Source organism: Thunnus thynnus, chromosome 21, assembly GCF_963924715.1.
Source record: "Thunnus thynnus chromosome 21, fThuThy2.1, whole genome shotgun sequence".
Lineage (NCBI taxonomy): Eukaryota > Metazoa > Chordata > Actinopteri > Scombriformes > Scombridae > Thunnus > Thunnus thynnus.
In genome coordinates, this window is record NC_089537.1 from 4,818,127 (window position 1) to 4,840,362 (window position 22,236).

At 40.5% G+C, this 22,236-nt stretch overlaps 1 protein-coding gene across 1 annotated transcript in view; it reads right to left on the bottom strand.

Annotated features, from left to right (window-relative positions):
- The window catches only part of LOC137173304 (cadherin-20-like), a 93,109-nt gene extending 71,768 nt beyond the window's left edge, over window positions 1-21,341 (bottom strand). The window contains exon 1 of the mRNA XM_067578070.1: window positions 20,988-21,341. The gene's annotated coding sequence lies outside the window, so the exon portion shown is untranslated. The remainder of the gene's footprint in view (window positions 1-20,987) is intronic.
- Window positions 21,342-22,236: the final 895 nt, after the last annotated feature.

Here is a 22,236-nt window from a genome sequence, read left to right on the forward strand (position 1 = left end):
TTAACTACAAAAACAAACCTATTGGCAGGAAAGAACACAAGATTACCTTCAATTATAACATTTTTTAAAGTCCAATGGCAGAATTTTCAAAATATTTTCTGCAATTTCTGCACATGGCAACTATGATGAGGTTAATGGGGACATATCATGCACATTTCCAAATCTATATTTATATTCTAGGGCTTAACTGGAATATCTTAACATGATTTACAGCTCAAAAAACTCTTTATTTATCTCATACTAACTGCAATTTATGCAGCCCTTCAGTTCAGCCTCTGTCTAAAACAGGCTGTTTTAGCTCCTGTCTCTTTAAGGCTGATCTGATTGGTTAGCTGTCTAAAGCTGCGTCTCGGCAGACTTCCACTGGCTCTAGAGGCTACGAAAACAAACTATAGTAGTAAAAGTAAGTTTTCACGTCTTTTTCTTGTTCTTTACTCAACGTTTGTGGGCATGTGTGAACGATCTGACATCACCAGGAGGAGGAAGTAGAGGTAGGTTTGCAAACGGAGCGTTCTGAGCAGGCTGAAGCTCTGACTTTTGACTTTCAGGGAGCATTTTCACAAATGATCACCTCAAGTTTTAGAACTTTGACAATGTTTAACAGATATCTGACATTATAACAGTATAAAAACAACAGAAAATCACAAAAAGCATGTTATGCCCCCTTTAAGGTGTGTTCAGACAGAACACAATGCAAATTTCAACTCTTTCATACAAAGTCTATGGAAAGACATTTCAAGCTTATCCCGGGGCGTCAATGAACCTACAAGATGAGAGGTAAAAGGAGAGAAACTAGAGGAAAATAACTGGAGTCCATGGTGATTCCTGAGATCAGTACATTCACCGTTTAGGATGAATAAACAAAGACTGCACAAACAGTCCAGCGGTCAAATAATGAAAGGACAAATTTAGCTTTGTGTTCTGTCTGAAAACACCTTTAGGAAAGAAGGTTGGGGTGGGTGGATGGATGGATGGACTTTGACAAGGGATACTTCCTCCCAGCAGTCAAACTTGTTTTCTTTAAACAATGACCACAATTGCTCCCGAATCAATTTTTTTTTAAACCCAAACCGAGATCTTTCCACCAGATGAGAAAATGCTCAAATAAGTCAGTTAAAAGGCATTCACAAAAAAAAAAAAAACTTGACATTTAGTTTGAGGGACTTCAAGGTTAGACTTCTGGCAGTAATTTAAAATGTTCACATATCGTTCTAACACTGAGGAGTTCTGGGATTTTGTGTGGAGAAATCCAACTTTAACTGAATGCACCTTACAGAAGTTTCACTCGAGTGTTCAGATTGGTGTTTTTTAAGGTGAAAAGAGTTGCTGAACAGCCCCCCTAGAGCACAAAAAGCTATCATCTGACTTGGCTCTGTTTGGACAAAAGTCAGATGGACTCCCTGCGTATTTCAGCCCTCCTCACCTGAAACCTCATAACTCTTCTCTCTGGAGGTCTGCCCACAACTCTCCCCTCCTCACCAGTCAGGTTATTTATCATTCCTTCGCTTCAGATGATGTATTCAACGGCAGTTAAGACGAGTGCTCGCGGCGAAATGTCAAGGATTGTCACCGCCGCCTGTTGTGTTTACTTCCTCCTCCCCTTCCTTCTGTTTCAGACCGTTCGGCCGTGTTGCCTCCAGGCGAGTGGGCTTCTCGCATGCCCCCTGTGACATGTCCCATCTTTAAAGTGCAGAGCTTTGACGGCACATTTGCTCAACATGACAATGAGAGTTCCCCGCCCCCCCCAGGCAAGCTAAAAGAGGGCCTGTACAGAGATCACGCTGTGCAGGCGCACCAGTGTTTGTGTATATGAATTCATGATTATGTATCTTTATGTTTTTCCCTTTGCTTAGCCGTTGTTTATCCTGCTCATTGAAGGGATTTATACAGAAACATAGAGGTCTATAATTATATTCTGACCCTCTACTAGAATATCTTTGCATTATTTACAGTTCAAAAAACTTATTTATCTTATATTGACCCTTATGCAAGTGTCCCCCAGCTCCGGAGGCTACATAAACAAACAATAGTAGTAGTTTCACTTCTTTTTCTCATTCTTTACTTGAAATATCAACTTCTCACATGCATCTGTACACGTTTGAGCCTGAATCCGATTTGACATATGCGAGTGGACAACACAACGGCCATTTGTGGGCATGAGAGAACAATCTGATGTCATCACAAGGACGTAGAGGTAAACAGATGGCTTTTGACATGCAGGGAGCATTTTTACATATGTTCACCTTAAGTTTTGGACCTTTGACCACGTTTAACATAGACATTCAATATCATAAGAGTATAAAAATAACAGAAAATCACAATAAGAATGATATGTCCTCATTAAAGTATGAATGGAAGAGGAAACATGCTCCTGATGCAGACCATACAGCACTGGGATAACATGTTTCCAAGCATTTCCTGCTTATTATGGAATTAAAGCAAGATTCACCAACATTTCTCCTCCTAAATGCGCCCAGGGCTCCGAATCCATTAGTGGTTATCACCCCAATCACACTGGGAAAACGGAGGCAATCTTCTGAGCAGCAAGGAGGGTACAGAGGGGGAGGGGGGGGGGGGGGGGGGGGGGGGGGGGGGGCAAGGGGGTTGGTAGGGGAGGACGGGTTGTGTCCCCCCCCTCTCCCCCCCCCATTCCCTCACCACCATAGAGAGGCAAGACATGCTCCACAGAGAAAATCACTCAGCCACATTGTGCAGACTAAATCAGAAACCACTGCCGCCCCATCCATCTTTCTCAGCTGGCACTATAGGTGGTGATACTCCGGAGTGTGATTGCGCGCGTACGTGCGTGCATTTGTGTGCATTCGTGTTGTTTTGTGTTGTGTGGAAAAAGGAGGGGTGACGAAGAGTCTTAAAAGCCTTACGCTTTGCTTCCTGTCTCCTGAAATCCACAGCTCCCATGAATCACCATCTCTGCTGTTTTTAGCCCGATTACTTTTCTTTCAGCGCTCCACAGCTTATTTAATCTCCACTTGAACCTTCCGTAGGCGTGACCGAGACTACAGTACACGCTCGCACGGTCGGCACAAACATCATATATATCAGGAATTTTGACAACTGTTGTTTCAGTTTGATAATGTTTGTTGGTGGATCAGCAGGATCTTGGAGAAGTGAAACTCATAATAACATCAAAGACACGAACAAGGGAATTACTTTTCATTACTATTATCAATCTGTTTGCAGTGATGTTCTCACGAGAATCTACTGCTGGTTTTGTTCGAGCACGTCAAAGGATCTGATAGTTTGTGTTTTGCTCGAGCATTTGGACAGTTTATATGATCTTATTTGATAACCTGAAACCTCAAACTTCTATATATTTGTTATATTTGTGCATTCTGATTTGGTTTTTTTTTTTTGTTTTTTACTCATCAAAACTTAAAATTGAGCCTCACATGAAGTCACTTTGCAAGTCTTGTTTGCAACAGTTGAGCTCAGGTGACACCCGCATTACCTTAAGTTCATAATGTCATTAATTTAACAGGAAGTGGAAAGAAGTTAAAGTTGAACAGTTGTTGATAAAGATCTCCATCGACATTTTAGTAACTTTTTAAGATCCAAAACATTTTAAACATTTGCATATTCATGCATGCTTGCCTAGTTGATTTTTTTAAAGCTTCTAATATGTTTTTAATGCCAAAATCTTATGTAAATTTTGTATGTATCTATAACTGTATAGTGACAGACTGACAAGTTGTCGATGTGTTTTTGCATTTCAGCTCTTTAGTTGCTGCAACATGTTAAAAGTAAAAATAAGCAGGATTCCACCGAGGGGAAATGAAAGGTTGCTGCAAAACTATCTTTATAAAGCACCTCTAATTGGTGTTTCTCTCTCTTTCACATTATTTTCAACCTCATGATTCTCTCTCTCTCTCTCTCTCTCTCTGATAAAACATCGCTGGAGATTTCACAACAACATTAAATCTGAGACGCGGTTTCCGCTGCCGCAGTGAACCGTCTGCTGTGGTAAATCAACCGCTGCGGCTATTTGTATGAATTTCCATTTCCTCCACCCATAATTTGCACCTCTGGACGGGAGGCCTCTAAACGCTGACTGCATACACACGGCTTAATGATTTTAACTATGGTGATGGAAGATGTTGCTTTCTGACTTTTTATTTGTGTGTGTGTGTGTGTCGGAGATGACTGACAAGAGTGGACCTCTAGACTTCTACAGGCTACTTTGTTTTAGTTTCAGTTTTAGTCGGACTTTGTATGGACTTTGTGAAACCTGGTTTCGCGTATTCATGGCAGAATAACCAGCGTTTTCCTGGACAAACCAGGTTTCTCTAATCCCCTATCCCAGTTATGGAAACCAACTTTCTCAGTTACATAAAAGTCAAAAAAATCAGCTTTCAGGAGAAAACCGACTGTAACCAGGTCACTTAAGTGCATGTAAATGCAGTCAATGTCCCTGTTTAGCATTGCAGTAAATACTAGATAGATTATAACACTCTAAGGGAAGCCTGACAGCAAGTTGTTGATGTAGTTCTGCGTCAAAACCTCTTTGCTTTATTGACATTTGAAATATATTGATGACACTCAGGCACAGTATTTCACAGGCTGTAGATGGAAGGGTCAAAGCCGAAGCCTTTCCCAGTTTTCACCAACCTTTCAGCAACCTTGCCACCGGCAGTTAATTTCCCTTAATCTGCAGTCAGGCCAGGGCAAAGCAGGGCAACAAAGTTCCTGGATAAAGATACGACTGACCCTCATTTCATTTTAGTGGTCGTGGAGAGGAGTCAATTATAAACTTAAATAGCCAAACTTTAAAAAGTTACCACCACTTACGTTGATTGCATGAGCTTTCCATTGTTTTTAGAAGAGTTTCCTTGGGTATAATAATTGCCTCGCTAATATGCAGAGCCTTTTTATCCTGCTCATAAAAGCCGGTCACATTAATAAAGTTGTATTGGTGTTGGTGAGCAGCTCTATGAGATGATTGGGACAATAAGTGGTGCATGTCTTTGAGAGATGTGAGAGTCAGAACGTGTCATCCAAACCAACTTCCCATCCATTAAATGTTATGACACTATAGCTCCATTAAAAGTCTGGACATATCAAAGCATTGGAGACAGGTGCCAAACTGTTCTGTGGGGTTCATTCCTTGGTGTCAATCCCGCATCTCCGGTAATTATCGAGCAGGTCATATATGGAAAAAGGAGAAGGGAGGAAAAAATAGCTTCCTCAAAAACATGGCAGATTTAATTTGTCAGCTCGGATGAAAATTGGCCAGTGAAGAAAACAAACGACACTTACAAGAGCCGATGGTACCAATTCGTCAGGGGAAGATTGAGGAGCCAGTCTAGAGATAGCTCACATCTCCATAAATCATGTTGACAATTGACTTGAACTGCAAGAGGAGGAGGTCTCCCATAAAGGGAGCCTGAACAGGCACTGATATAGGACGTCTCTCTCTCCCACTGCCCAGAAATAGAACGACAGTCTGATGCATCGAGAACGGCCCTCGATGGCCGACTGAAACACTGTCTGCACACTCATTTAAAGAGGTAATCTGTTAATTGTTTTTATTTAACCTTGGCGCCATCTTTGGCGACATGTTGCCATCGTTGTCGTGATTCTGCGCTTTCCAAATATCAAAGCGCAGTGCTATTTATTCTCTACAATTTCCTGTTCATGAAGTTCATGAATTAATTTTTTATAGTGCTCTTCTTTGTCTTTTCATCTATGGTGCATATCACTGTCCATGCTAACTGTGCACTTGGCATGCTGCCAGAAATGTCAAATACTAACTCATCACTTCCTGTGACCAACCTCAGTCCAGTCAGTGTGATTAGAAACTCTTATGAATTGGCTTTAAATTAAATCAGTTGAACAATAAGTCAGTATTTGAGGATATGGCTGGTGATTTTCTATATCTTTTCTGATTGTCAACAAATCTCATGTGCAGAGCCAAACCAAGTATTGTGTGTGTATCCAAAGCCTGATGTATCTTATCCCTCTGTGCCGTAGACCTCCGTTGTTGTCCAGAAACTATTAAAAACACGTCAATGAGCCACTCAGCTGTGTGTAGCAGAGTCAGGTGGCACGATTACAGCCCGTGGGACACGCCTCCTCTACTTGACTGACAGCCGTGCAGCCGCTGGGAGCCGAGTGAACCCAGGAGCCGCGATGGAGTTAAACCAACCAAAACCAGTTGATAACCAGCAGCTATAGCTAGTAGTGAATCACAAATGAAAATGTACATTTCCATCAGAAACTGCTGCGGTCACTCGGCTCGTCTGCTGTATCTGATGGAGGTTTGAGGGCAGCTGTCAATCACAGCTGTCAATCATGACGTCACACCCCCTTTTTCTATTGTCAATTAACTAATTAAAAACAAACATATCAGAAAAATGAGCACTTGAACAAACACCAGTATGATGAGAACTACCTAAAATGACAGAAACCATCTTTGGGAAAAATCTATTTGACGTGTTTTTAGTTTGACCCATGTCCCACCCACTAACATGGACCTATGACCTTTACTGCAAGCAGCCACCAGGGGGCGAGTGAGATATTTTGGCTCCACTTGGGTTAGGGTTAGGTTTAGGGTTTAGGGTTTATATACAGTCTGTAATATAAAGTAGTATAAACTAATATAAAGTCAAGAGGTTGTGATGTGTAGCACAACAATAGAGAAGTACTGTAAACAGAAGAAGTAATTTTTTGAAGAATGACAACTTAGCTTGAAGCATTTTGACCACTAAAGGATGTGTTTACACTGACAGTTTAGTCCAAATCTGGAACCAGTTCACCTAAACCTCTGGTAATGTGAACACTTTGTTGGGAAAGTCCACTTGAACAAGGTGGTCTGACAGCAGTTCCAGTCCACCTGTGGTATAGAGTGACTGAATACAATCCTAGTAATGGTGGTAACAAGCTGCACTCCAGTAAGAAAAGTAAGTGTGAAAGAGCACCACTAAGGTTAGAGAGAGATTAGGAAATAAAACTCATTTTCAGCCTCAAACAAGGAAACCCAGTGTGAAAATTACCTAAAATTTGGGTCTAAAATGCTGCATAAAGGTTGAAGAAAGCGCCCTGCTTTGCCAGATGACAATGAGCAAAGCGAAATCTATTATTCCGGCTACCAGGAGTTTTCCTCCTCTTCAGCTGCCATGTCTCATCTTGCATGCATCCTCTACCTCGGTGCTCTCTCGAAGCAAACTAAGTGCAGAGAACGGGCTTAATACTAAATAAATAAATCTTAAATGAGTGTAATATATCAGAATTATTTATAACACCGCATGTGTATTATGAGTCATGACCTGTTGATAGGATCGGTAAATGTAATGCGATGACTAAAAGTAGAACTGTAATATCCAACGTTGTTCCATTACAGGAAACAGTAATGTGATTACAATGAGGTGCCTGATGTATAATGCATCACTTCCAGCAGAATAAACTCTATTATGTGCTGAAAATGCTGCATCATTGTATACTAGCTGCTGCTTCTCTCTCTCTCCCTGTGTGTTTTTCTCTATAGGTGTAAGAGTGTATAAGCTTCTCTCTCTTCCTAACTGACTGTGTCGGTGGCTCAGAGAGCTGTGTTTATGCGGGTTTTCACCAGATGTTGATTCAACCACTGAACAGATGACAGACTTAGCCAGCAGCTGAGGAGACAAATCCACAGTCCAACACTCAGCAGGCTTCCACTCCCGCTTTTTTTTCACTTGCTTGCTTTGTTTACATGCGTCTGTCTCTGTCTTGCTTTCTCTTTCTTACTCACACCATATCAGTGTTCTGACATTTTTTTTTTTTTTTTTTTTTGCTCATTTTAGAGCTTGGCACATTCGCAAAAAGGATTGTCCACAAGCAGACATCACACACACACACAGACACACACACACACGCTCCCCCTTCTCCTGTGTTTGAATAGCAATCATCCATCATCTTTTTAAAAAAAAGACACAACACTGTAAAGTTGCAAATTATAATTTCAGAACTGTAGTAAACAAACAAACAAACTGCAGTGAGTGTTGTAAGTGTTGTGTATGGGGCGGGGGGGCGTGGGGGGGGCTGTGTAATTGTTGGGAGCGGGGAATAAAACTGCACTGCAGCGTTTTCCTCAAGAGAAGTAATTTAGTAGTTGCTCTAATAAACATTGAGTCATAAAAAAACAAATTGATCCGGCAACGCTAAATGTGTAAAGCTGTCGGTGTTGAAATGACAGATTAGAGTGTCCGCTAAAGCAAATAAAACACGACTGAAGGTTTCAACTGCTTTTTCAAGTACAGGGTTCGCTAATGATTATGTGTGCTTCCAACTCCCATTACAAAACAAACAACAACAAACAAACAAAAAGAGGAACATTATTATTATTATTATTATTTTTGCAGGTTTTTTTGTTAGCCTGCAACCAGAGAATGATCAGGAAGGGACTCAGTGTGTTGTCGAAGTGTAGTTAAGAATCTTAAAACCCTTAAATCCACTTAGTCACTTCTGTGCCTGCAGCTATTTCAGTGATTATATCTAATATTTGAAATAATATGTTGTCATCTATAGAAAACCCTGAAACACCTAAACCTCTCAGCTGAACATCTCTCTTGTCATTGTTTGCTGGGTGTAATTTGTGGTTTTATTCATGTTGCGAGCAGCAAAAAAAATATTCCAACCGCAGTGGTGACTTGATAGCAAGACATTTTCAGGCATCAGAAGCGTCATACAGAGAAAAATCCATTTTTAAAACGGAGAGCAATTTCTCAAACAACAGTAGGTTCAGCAGACCGTAAAGATACAGAACATGGCCGCACTACACGACTCACATTTTTTCCTGACTGTAGCTCACATGTTCTCTCTTTAAAAAAAAAAAAGACTATATTACAGGAAATGTCAGATATGACAAACTAAAGTTGACATACACAAGACAGGAAGAGGGGAAGCGAGTACTCTCTTAAAAATAAATGACTAAACTTCACACCTGGTGTATAGTGAACTTTACAAATTGATATCTGACAAAGAAAACGTGTAAATTCCCCTTTAAATAATAATCAGACACAGTCTTTGCATTCCTAACTAGATTGCAGGAAAACAATTGCCATTCACATCACATGTTAAGTGTGTAAAACAAGTTAATTTCGCTCGCGCTCGCTATGCTCATTCGCCTTGAAATAAATCAAGAGCGGGAGCTGAGGCGCATTCATTATGAATGCACTCCCTATTCTTGCATGTGCGCTGTGCAGCCTCTCCTCTCCTTGTTCTTAATTCGTGACTGGCTCTTCAAATATTTAAAGGTAGGACTTAAGAATTGAAGTGACTGCAAACATGGATCCCAGGGCCCACTTGACAAGGCGAGGTAGGTTGTTGTACAAGACAGGCACTTATTCAAACATATGGCCACAGGAGCTTGCCACAGAAGTTAAGAAGGGAAGCCAAGCCATTGTGCCTGCATCACTGACTGACTTTGCTCCATTACTTAGCAATTATATATTCATACTGGTTCATTTTTTGGGGGGGAGCTGTACTCCTGTTTATGAAATGTGGCACAATAAGCACTAATTTGGTAATTTGGAGGTCAAATGACATCTAGAGGTCAGTAATAAACTGGCTTCATTTTGTGGAAAAGTGAATTTTTATAGATGTCTGGGTTACATTTAATAATGGTTTCAGCATTAAAGCTAGTAACAATGGGGCAAACGACTAAGTGTAGTGTGAAATTGGTTGTTTGTAGTTACAAACAGACAATTATTACCTGCAGTTACCTTCAGTTTTGCCAAGTTTTAGAATTTTTCAGGTCATTGTTTTGGTTTTACCACCTACAACTTTAATATTTTGGTTCACTACACTCATCAACCCAATTTCCTGCTGCAGCAGACAGCTGTTTTCACAAAAAATAAACCCCACTATATGATTCCTGATGGCTGGCTGACAAAGTTAGCGACTAGCGGGTGAATGTAGTCAAGTTTAGCAGCCAAAGAGCTGCATATTTCCCTCAGGAGCTGGTGGAGACCAAACCAGAGCTAAAAGGAAAATTAATATTGAACCTACATTCATCAGGCTGACAGAAAACTCTGAATAAATGATAATGTTGCTTCATGTCTGCTTGGTTAACACGTACACCATATCAACTTTATAAGGTGATAATATGTCAATGTTGTGTTTACAGTTTGTTCTGCTGCCCCTAAATGGACAAATAAATGTATTAAAACTGCTTTAATTACACAAAGCAAGTCCTAACCACATGTTAAACTCAATTTGATTAAATTAACTTAGATTTAGTTGTTAACATGTTGTTAAAACAATGATTTTATTTAAACTAAATGCTAAAAAAAACTTTTTTTTTTAACATAGTCAAGAACATTCTTACTGACAAGACAGAGACAAATATATATATAAAATATGTTATTAATGCCACATAAATCACAAAATACAAAAACAATCAAGTAGGCAAAGGCGAAATTATATACAATAACTAAATAGATTGACTCACATATAAAAATAAATAGGCTGCAAAAGAAATAGAGTAGAAATTCCAGCAGTTTTCCTCATGTTTTATTTTATGACTAGCATTGGCTACCACATGGTACATTTAAGTCTCCTCAGGAGACACGCGAGACCCTGAACGCAGCTGGAATAGGAATTAATCCTCCAATCTTATCGGGAATTTCCTGTGGATTATTTTCCCACTGCACTCCCATCGACATCTCCCATTCTGTCTCATCTACTACTCCTCTCTCCTAAGCTTAAAAAGAGGACACAGGTAATGTCATTTCAAAGGGAGGTATAGTGTAACGATACCAGGAGGAGGGATGGGAGGGAGGACGGGTGTTGAAGGGTATGACTGCATTTGAGGGGTAGATCTCTTTTGAACCAGAGTGGAGTGAGATCAAACAGGCTCATCTGTGTTTTTGTGTAGATGGGGAGGGCGAGGAGAGGGGTTGGGGGGGGGGAAACTGTAGTTGCCCCGCCCTATCACTCCCACCCATCACCGCAACCAGGTGTCGGGGATGTCGGCCCCATCAAACAGCGTGGGGTGAACACAAGGGACTTTGGTTCCGCATGAGCAAATAAATACGCTCTGACTGGAGCTCTTTCACCGACGCTCAGCAGCATGTATCATTCATCTCTGCTGGAAAATACCCATCCTCACCGGTAACTTAAAACATTTAGATTATTATCTTACTGTAAGGAGGAAGTGAAAAATGCCTAATGGGGAAGGATCATTTATCCTGCCTGTTTAAGGGACTATATCACTTATTTAAGAAGTTCAGCAAAGAAAGTAAGAGTCATTAACTTAAGATGGATTTTTATCTTCCTTCTCTCCCATGTAATGTAAACTGTCTTCAACAGGCTCTGAGAACAACAACAAATAGATGAACCCAATAACAGCATCAATTCTTCTGTAGATATTTACTTAATTACCCAAATGTGCCAATTTTAGAGTCATTTTTTACATAAAAGTGAAACTATCTCTAGGCACCTGAAATGTAGACTATGCAGTCAGCCATAATGGTGGCTACAGGTGGCTAGTTTCTATCTTCTGTCAGAAACAAACTTTTGAAGCTATTCATGTAAAAAATCATGTTTATTTGGACAGATGTAGGAGGCTCAGCAGCTTGACCCGATTATTGCTGTTTTGGGAGATAAGCGTCTTTTTGTGAATCACCAGAATCTCTATAACGGAACTGGAGAGAGCAACATTAGCACAGCACATAGAGGAACAATGGGAAATATATCAGGTTCAAGTAAACCAGACATTTCCTTTAATATAATGTATACGAGCCAATTTTAAATTGTTAGGAGCTTCTCATAATGTCGGATCAGCCTATAAACATTTCCATTGATTTTCTCTCGCATTCCCATTTTGGGGCAAAGAAAGAACCTTCGGAAAACTACGTTAATCACATTAATTGGCTTAACTTTTCAACTTTGAATTCATGGCAACTGCTTATAGTTTGAATATTAATATACAATTTTACATAAAGAATGTGACTAAAAGAGAATTGAATGAGTGACAATAACAACTTAATATCTTTTCTTTCTTTTTTTTTGAGGTTGCCTTTTTAACATCTGGCCTGGGACAACAGATGACAGTTAGCCTTGTAAGCTAACGCTGGCTCACTGACAGTTCTTTTCTTTCTGTTGATTAATGAGCATTGTCCCCGTCAAATAAATAAAAATGAGAAAGTGTGAGTGTTTTTTTTTTGTCCACTTAAAAATAGCACCACAAACTGTACACACAACTTTATAAAAGTGATGCAGTGAATGTGTTACTCACACAGATGTGGAGCAGTATTCATTTGCAGTCATGTCAACCTGACAAATGTAAGTCCAATATTCACTCTCTTATTAGCTCAGTTTTTTCTCTCTCAACCAACTCCTGAGGGAAATATCCGGCTCTTTAGCTGCTAAATGCTCCCCTGTGTTCACCAGCTAGTTCCTAACAGTGTCGGTTTGGTGTCACCTTGGTGCTGGGTTGGATTTTTAGAGCTTTTTTTGCTGGGAACAGTTGCTTTGTACGTCCAAAAACGAGGCTACAAGAGTGTCGTGACTGAACCAAAACTCAGGTAGTATTTAATCGTGCTGTGGTGGAGTTTGACAGGAGCCGATTGGATCTAAACAATTTCATTTCCAGTACTTAGGGGGCAAAAGTGTAGCAAAAGATTTTATCATTTCATCTCAAACAACCAGCTATTCTTGCTTGTCTCAGCAAACGGCAAGGAAGAAAGAGATACTTTTCTTCTTTTCTGTCTTTGTCTTCTTTGTCTACATGACTCTCACTGTATCGATCGGATGCTTCGGGATATAGAAGAGAAATGATGTTCAAGGGAAGCTCAAATAAAAGCTTTCCAGTCAATCAGAGAGCAAACTATATCTTATAATGCATATATGTCTTCAAGATTTGACTCACATCTCCTCCAAGACACACAAAAAAAGAAGGAAACTCACTAAACTTCCATCAGATGGCTGTCATAGCGCGACACTCTCACTTCCCTCACAGCTGCAGATGATGCGGGTGATAACTGCAGCATGGGGCCCTGCATCTGTGGCAGGCTGCCACAGGCTCATATCATTTAACACACTACACCTGTTGGGATGAATTTGATACCTGAAGATAATGGATTGGAGTTCAAAGAGGAGAATGCGGACAGGAAACTTTTCCAGAGGTCATATTTCATGAGCAATCTGCGCTGATGCAACACCCTCCTCCCAACCCCCTCCCCATCACAACACACACACACACAAACACACGTATTCACAGGTAACGAACAAAGAAATCTACACAAACATTGTGTGCACACGTACTGTATTCTAGTAGCAGGTTTCACGTCAAGCCTGGACATGAAAAAGAGAAGAAACCAGCTTCAGTTACTGGATGAGAACACAGATGATCTCAGAAAAATGGCCATGAACCAAGGAGGAACTAAATACTACTATACTAAATAAATACATTTTTATGTGGATAGCACCAAAAAGAGACAATTTATAACTGCTTAAACAAAAGTGTATTTATTCTACATTCCTCGGATCATTCTCTAACTGGTTGTCAACACTTCAAATATAAACTTTGAGCAAAATGGCAAGACTCAATTATCAAATTACCCATCCTTGTAAAAAGCTCAGATTTTCCCAGATAGGATCTAGGTATTCCCCAAAAAATGTGCATAATTTTCCATTTATATTGATGCAAATCTGAATCCAGATTCCAACTTAACATTTTTTATCATTTTCTGTTATTAAAATAACAAATTTTGTGGTTTCACGAGTCATCTTGACCCCTTAATCATCAAGACCCGACCTGATGTCAGAATTGGACCATATCCAATTATATATCTAATCTAATCAGGTCAAGGAAGAGTCTGAGTAACAATATATCAACTAAACAAGTGGACCCTAGCTACTGCATTTACATTGCAACAAATAAAAGTGTTTTATGAGGCAGGCAGAAAGTGTGAACTGCGGAGTACAGGAAAAATGACAATAAATGACATATAATACTCCTTTTTTTCAACCGCAGCTGCTAGTTAATTGGGGCTCATCATGCTGCTGCCAGTATTCTTATTATTCTATCTTTGGGTCTAAATCATTTTGAATTGTATCTAGTTATCTTAGTGTGTATTTTGGACTGAGTCTGACTTGGTTCTCATATCTCGTTTAGATCATATTCTCTGAAAATGTTCGGGTAGGTTTTTTCCACAGGTTCGTTTCAGATCAGTGCCCAAATTTTGGCCCTATGGAGACCTCTAGTGTGGGCTTGACAGAGGTCTCTGAGGGACTTCTACCAATTCAGTGGTTTCTTTTCTGTTTGCTATTAAACACATTCACACATACACTGAATATTAGACAAACCTACTGACGCTAGACGCAACAATTCATCAGCAACACTGACGCAAACACACATAAAGAGATAACATAATGTAGAAATGAACATACAAAATCCTGAATAACATTAATTGACACTACTGGTGTTATTAATGTCAACGCTGGTCACAAGAGCAGCGGACAGAGTGACAAAAAGAAAGAGTAGCCTCACGCTTTGAGCAGCAGAGTACAGAAACCCTAATGGATCTCCGGGTCAGATTTATGGCGACTCATCCCCCCCCCCCTCCCACTGCAATAGGAGAGAAAAAGTTGACTGGAGCGCACCGACTCCAGAGGCTATAATTCATTCCCGACCAGGCTCCATTTTATTCAGCCAGAGTACATTGGTGAGTATTGGGCTCCTTTTTTTTTTTTTTTTCTGGCCAATAAAACGTAATCACTGTCTGCCAAGACCAAGGTCACACTGTATTCCTTATGCAATGTATGCAATGATGATTATTTTGGCCTTCGATGAAAGTAGATTAGTTGTTTATTTTTCGTCTATGCCTCAGAGATGGATTGATAAAAGATTAAATAGAGTGTGTTTGGTTTTGATGTAATAGCAGATCATAATTTGCACCTATATTTTAGGTGGGTTTTTTTTTTTTCTTGATGCTCTAATCTAGAGTGTGATAACCGAGTAGGCGGGATATTTGAACAGGTTGACAGTGAGAACATTTGCTGTTGCATGAATTAAACTGGTGACATTTCAGTGAGGGGACAGCCTCCTCAACTACTCGGCCTTGACAGTTTGACATCATCCTGTTTACTTTCAGTCCTTCAACCCCCATCGCAGCTTTCTGCACGGACAGCCCTTCACCCAACCACCCTGCAGGACCAGAACTGAGCTGAGATTTTGGCATAGTGGTCACAGATGGAACTGCAGGTCATGTGATGCACTTGGGTCCCAAAATACTTTTTTTTTTCTTTACACAATCATTACAAAAGCTGTTAACAATGAATAAATTCCTCTGGACATCACATATGGCTCTAGTCATGACAAGACTGAGGAAACTCGACAGCTACGACCTGCAAGGAGAGGATCACATGACCGACGGGGGTAGTCAAGCTAGCACTGCTGTTCGCCAGCTGCTTCACTAGCATGTTTGCTAGCAACTGATCACAATGTGAGCTGTTAGCTATGATCGATTTGACTTTTTATTTAAAGATTGTTACAATGGACACATTTCAGTAGGAATTTACTATTGAAAATAAAAAAGTTTATTATCTGATATTTCTCTGAACAGATATTCTGATCAGAGTTGGTTTTGATAGGTGACAAACCCACACATTAGAGAATTTGAGGGAATATTGAAGTGGTAAGTAAAATGGTGAAGGGATCTTTGTGGTTCTCAAAATCTGCTTAACTAAACTTCATGTTTGCATAAAGAGTCAATATGTAAACTTTTGGAGAGAGGATGGCCGCTACAAGTGTAAAGTTTGTTTCTCTTGTGATCGTTTTTACATTTAAAGATGCTTACATAATTTTTCAAAACTAAACAGATATGAAATGAAAAATAAAAAAATGCAGCAGGTTGATAAACAGCTGTATTTTCCTCTTTGCTGTAGAGTTTTACTCAACGTGTTTTCTTCTTCTTCTTCTCCGCTGTTAACCTTGTTTTACAGTACAACTAGACTAGAAAACTCGCCTACTGACAGCTTCGGCTGTCTCCATCAGTCATAGCTGTCCATTGAGAGTCTCCCGAAAAGACTGTGAAAAGAAACTGCCAACTGCTTTTTGTTAACAAACTTTGTTGTGCTAAGGCTAACCGGCTAATGTTGGTAGATGTGGACCACACATGTTTTGTGAAAAGAAAGAAGGAGCCTTGAGCTTCTCATCTAAGCCAGTTGAACACTGCTAATGATGATATGAAAGTAATGTTATTGATATAGTTGATTGCATGAATTTATACCAATTAGAAAAGCTAAGTAGCCTGCTAATGATTAGCAAGAAATTCTTAAACAAACTTGTACAAACCTACCTCGCTTTGTACAAGTTCCAGTTTAATACTAGTTTTTGCAGCTTTTGACAAACAGCCACTTCTTTATTTCCACGACTGTCAGTTGTTTGGGGTTGGTGTGTACAAAGTGTGAACCAGTGTGTTTGTGTCTTGTCAAGAACCACCCCTGTAGGCGCCACTATTGTTTTTCATTGACAACAAACAATGACATGTCCGCACAATGCACTCCGATGGCCCTGAGCAACCAGATGGCATCCAACTCTTTATAAACCCCCGCCATTTGTGTGATTTGTCATCATAAATAATAACAATGAGCAGTATGTGTACATACCTTGACAATCATCCTTTGTGCACATTAGGTATTATTCACAAATGCTCACACATACAGGCAGAGCAGTCTCGGTTTCCTTAATAAGAAATCCTCAATTGTTTAGTGAAAGCAAATGAGCTGTATGTTACCATGCAACAGTTAAGAGAAGTTTGGTATGTGCTCAGAATGCTTTCCTATCCACAGCGAGGACTACAGAGACAGAGACAGCTCATCTCTCGAAACAGCTTGATTTAGAAATTGATTTTTACATGTGGCCTTGAATGTTTGAAATTTCCCTCTGAAAAACCCTGTCAGGGCAAGGGGAAAAGGACTAGGGAGAATCAATTCAAATTAATTTCAGAGATGAGGTGTTTCTGTCTATTACTTTAAGCAACTCTCATTTTGAATAGTTCCACTGCCTGAGAGTCAGTCCTGGAAAAAAAAAAAAAAAAATGAAGTGAAAACATGATTGCTTTCTTCAACCCAAGAGGGGATGGAATAATTCACTGTCTGAGTTTAGAGGGAGTTGCAGGAGCAGCTTAATGAAATGAAAACCTGCATCTTCTGGTGCGTGATCAGGCTCAGGCATTGCTGAATTTATTCTAGCTAACCCACACAACAATAGCCCATGCACACGCATTAATACACACAAATGACTATTATTGTATTGTATATACACTGAGGGAAAAGAGGAAGTGTTGCCTGTGTTTAAAAGTCAGGGGAATGAACTTGTTACTTGCTGTAGGTGTTCTTTAAGGTTGCAGAGGTATATTAGCTGCACTGCTACTGCCAGTTTAAATTACAGCTGTATTTTTAGCTGCCTTGGCCCATTTGTCCACTGTGTGCCACTTCTTTAAATTGTTGTGCTGAACAGATTCTTCTGGAAAAGTGCTGGTAGTGACTCTTTTTTGTTAAGAGACTGCAAATTATCTATTTAAAGACCAGCCAAAATTGTAAATATTTCAAATCCTTGTCGCAAGTTTAGGACAAAGTATGCCCTTTCAGAATCGAAACAAGGTATCTTCAAGAATGTCAGAAAATTTCACGTTTTCTTTGAGCAGCAACCCTTGAAGGTGAAGTTTTTGTCGAGTGACAAAGGCAGAGGTAATTGTTGGTACAGATCAATACAGAGGCTACAAAAAGGGAAATATTGCATTTCAAGGTAGCAGACAGGTCGCTACATTTTGCTGGTGTGCTAGAGAACTTGGTCCAAATTTCGCTACCAAACCAGAGACAATCAATGCGGTGCAGCAGTAATCATTGGAAAGGGTTGGAAGTAGGAATGTTGTGAACAAAAGTTTTTGGGATCTCTGCCCAGTTTCACACCTATTCATGCCATTCTCTTCATAAATTGGATTAATATATGATATAAAAGGAGCTTTTCACCACTTTCAAACTATCAAACAACTTTTCTAAGGGAGCATGTATTGACATTTATGGATGAACCATCCTTTTCTCCAATGAAGAACCAATGCTACTTTTTCTCCAGGTACAACCAAGCATTTTATCATGAACTGAAGCAAATATTTGGCCTTCGTGGACTTTGTCTTGACTTCCATTCATTTGAGTCAAAGAGTATTGCTATTTCAGTATACAGTTTGTACCACACAGTATCTGCACACTTTCCATTGTGGATGAGCTGGTTAACAAAGTGATGGGTAACATTCTGCAGCATGAAACAAGCATGACACTCAGCAAATTGACCAAAAGCATGCATTGTAGTCTTTTGCTTCCTTTGGAGTGGCAACAAGAGCCCCGAGGTCAGCCAATCCATCAACAGCTCAGACAGATGAGTTACAGCTTCAACAAAAGGATTTGCTCTGCTCCAAAACAGGACAAGGGCATTTCATGTACAGAAAGCATACCTGTCGTTTGGACAACCAGTGTCCATTTCCAGTCAACTCTGTTTCTTCCCTGAAATCCTTAAGGTGGTTTTCTACCTTCGCTCAGCGTGATGACATCTATGATACCACTCCCTGGTGTCAGATAACACTGGGAGACAGTGCTGAATAATGAACCAAAAAAAAAAGCATTTCAAAAGAACAAAAGCTAACTGGAGGTAATATGACACCAGTCTCAGCTCAAGCGTAACATGGCAGGTGTACAAGCGCTAACAAACTCCCACCGCCGCTGTCGCCTGCCAGGCCTGGCTGATTGACATGACGATGTTTCCCAGACCACAACAATGCCAGCAGGGTCCTTGTTATTCCGTACTCTCTCACAGGAGCCTTCTGGTAGCCCATAAAGCACCAACGGGCTCCAGGCCCTGCTTTCATTCAATTAAGAATTTACTGGGCTATTGATTTTACCACAAGCGAAGTGTCTCACATCTTGGAAACAATGAGGAGCCTTTTACCAGCCTTTTACCTGAAGTGGTGATGACTTGGTCTTCAATGTGAACAAAAGGCATGAAAGGACTAATGCATGATATACAGTACATTGAACACATACAAAACCTACCTACCTCTGAATACAGCTTTGTTCAGCTTCCCTCACAACCGTCTCTGTAAAGGGACCTTTGTATTCACAATGACCTCTTAAATAAAATGAGATTACTGAGAGAGAAGTGTGCATTTAAATGTATGCACACACATGGATGTTACCAATCCAATTACATCGCATTTCAAGAAGGAATTAAATATTCCCATCACAAAAGCTCTCTGTAGGGTCAATTCCTGGAGTTTTTGAGTGGTTCTCCCAACACATTCTCATAAAATTTAGTGAAATTGACTATGTGTCGTGTGAATTGCCTCATTTTTGTCATTTTGGATGCTACCACCGGATGGCGCCAAAGCTGGAAATCCTCTCCAGATTTGGATTTGAAATTGAAGAACAATTTTTGATTCTTTGTCACAATTTAAAGCACGTAAATCAACATTGGTTGTTGTTAATTTTAGCTAAGTAGCATTTTGGTTAAGAGTAAGCAATAAAATGTAAATATTCAAACCTACAGTAACATGTAGGTGTAGAGTGTACATGTAGGGCTACTGAAAAACAGCATTGATCAAAAGGAGACGATGTTTCAATCCTAGTTGGAGCTTCGTCAGGCAACAACAGTTTAATCAGGGTTAAAGTCTTGATTTTGTTTGGTTTTGGATACATAAGTATCACTAAATGCTGTAAATGAGTTGTGACAAAGATTGACATTGAAACAGCAAAGAGGATTTCTGAAAACACTCTTTCTGTTCTAAAAATTCCAAATTTGCACAATGCAGGCAAAGTTGCCATCAATTAAATCTCCCGTGACCTCCAGCTGCATTTAGAGCGACCCCGTGTGGCATCCCGACGCCAAGCTCGATAAACTTTTGGTCTGGGGGGGGGGGGGCAGCCTCGCCAAAGCGGCCCTTTTTGATAGAGTCCTCCCTAAAGAATGATACGGTATGTATTTATTATTCCCTGCAGAGCTTCACAAAATACAACTGTTGATGCAACACGAGTTGAGCTGATTATAGGGCCAATTGAGACTATAATGAAAGCGAGAGGGTGAAGCAGACGGAGAGAGTGAGTATCAGCCCGGAGAGGGAGTTTGGGGAGAAAAGAAGCGTAAGAGAGTAGTGCGGCCAGGGGAGAGTAATGTAGATGCTTAATGAATTCGGTCACAGAGCTGCACAATGAAATCTTTATCCGTGGGGGATGAGGCAGGGGACTTGGCAGAGCCCCGGCGTATCTCGACGAGGGTGAAAAATAGAAATCCCACTGTCCCCTGTTGGCTCTCCCTCATGTCAGCTGCCTTGGTTACTGAGTTGGCTGCCAGCGAGCCCCCGCCACTCCACTCCTCCATCCCTCCTCCTATTCCTTCTTTTTACTCTTTCTCTGTCTCTTCTCTCTCGTCTGTCTTTCTCACTCCAACTCTCCTTCACACTCATGTATATTTCTTTCTTTCTCTTTCACTGCCTACCCCCTTTGCTCTCTCTCTCTCTCTCACTCCCCATCTCTCCCACTCCTCCTTTGATCTCTTTTTATCTCTCCCTCTATCCCTCTAAATTTTTTCTTTTTTCTGTTCGGGGCTCCGACATGCTCCGCTCTGTTCCAGCTTATCTTATTAACACATACTGTGTTCCTCTCTCCTCTCGCTACTCTATTCAACTTTACCTTGTTGTCACATCATTTTTCCCCACATGTGGCTCAGTTAAATAAAAAAACAAGTGCAAATTGCCGCTGCTCGCCAAAGTCAATAAATGATATTCATGAGGGCTTACTGGTGCTTACTGGTAATCGCGACACTGTGAGTTCCATACATAGAAAGGAAAGAGACACTTCGGCTCTTAAATGCAGCATTTTAAGACTTACCTTGTAACAGGTTGTTCTGATCATTATGAGTACAAATCAAATATATATAATGGTGATTTTACATTCATCCAGATGTTCAGTTACAATCAGTTATATAAAAGAAATCTTACCTTTTAAAATCTCTTAAATTTTCATGGAAACTTCTTTTCCTTTGCAGCCGAGGGCCATTTACCGCAGTTTTCTCACTTTTTCTCTCCTTTTTCAATCTCTCAGTCTTTCCAACGGAGTCTGATCACCGGGGTTTTTTTTGCAGAGAAGTCCAGCTGACCCCCGTGAAGAAGAGTGAATAAGGAGTAAAAGAGAGGAGAAAAAAAAAAAAAAAAAAGGACCAGCGAGAAAGAGCTCACACCTCCTAATGAACAGCACCTTCTTCCTCTTTCTCCTCCTCGCTGCTCCTTCCAGCACACAGGGTGAGTGAAGTGTGAGACAAAGTAATCTTCAGGTGAAAAGACAGACTTCCTCCCTCCCTCCCTCCCTCCCTTCCTGCTTGCTTGCTGCTGCTTGCTTGCTGCTGCTGCTGCACTCTCACCGCCTCTCCCTGTGCTCCAAGTGCTCGCTCTACCTGCTCAGATCGGTGTGGACGAGCTAACGCGGCAGCTGCTGCTCCTCCAGCTCTCCCTCTTGTGTCTGAGCGATGTGCTGTTGCTCCATCCATTCCCCTCGCTTCTCTGCCTCCCCTACTCTGCCTCTCCCTCCTTCCTTCCATCCCTCTATGGCTCATGAATGTTTAGACACGGCAATTGTAGCTGAAAGCCACTGAATTAACCCGCAGGACTCAAAATACACTCTTTGGCTCCGCTCACTTTTCCCCAGTTTTTTTTTTCTTTTGTTCTCGCTTTTGCGGCGACCCCTCTCACTGTGTATGCGACCCTCCTGAATAGTACAATCAGTTCTTTTTAGGGGGAGTGATAGTCTATTAACTTTGTAGTCCCTGCTCTCGACTGCATCTTATCAACTGACGGTCTGAAGCAGGGATAAAAGATTATGGTCTAAAATCCATGATGAATGTGCAGTCAGGAAGCCAGCCTGTTAGATTAGAATGCTACACACATTATAAGAAAATTGTCTCATAAACTAATCAGGAGCAAAATAAGAAAAATGTATGATGAATAAGTAAATATTTACCACCCTCCTCCCTTGGTTAATTAATGATTAATTGTCCTTAAACAAGTCTAAATGGAGTTAATTGGAGATATTGAGTCATTGGGAAACAGATAAAAATCATCCAGCGACAATAAACTGCTTTTGTCCCCGAAGGCTGAGGAGCGTTTCTGGTGAACTCATCGACTGATGTCATATGAACCAAGAAATGTTCAGTTCTTAAGTCACCAAATCAAAGTCTGAGTAAAGTCTAAAGTG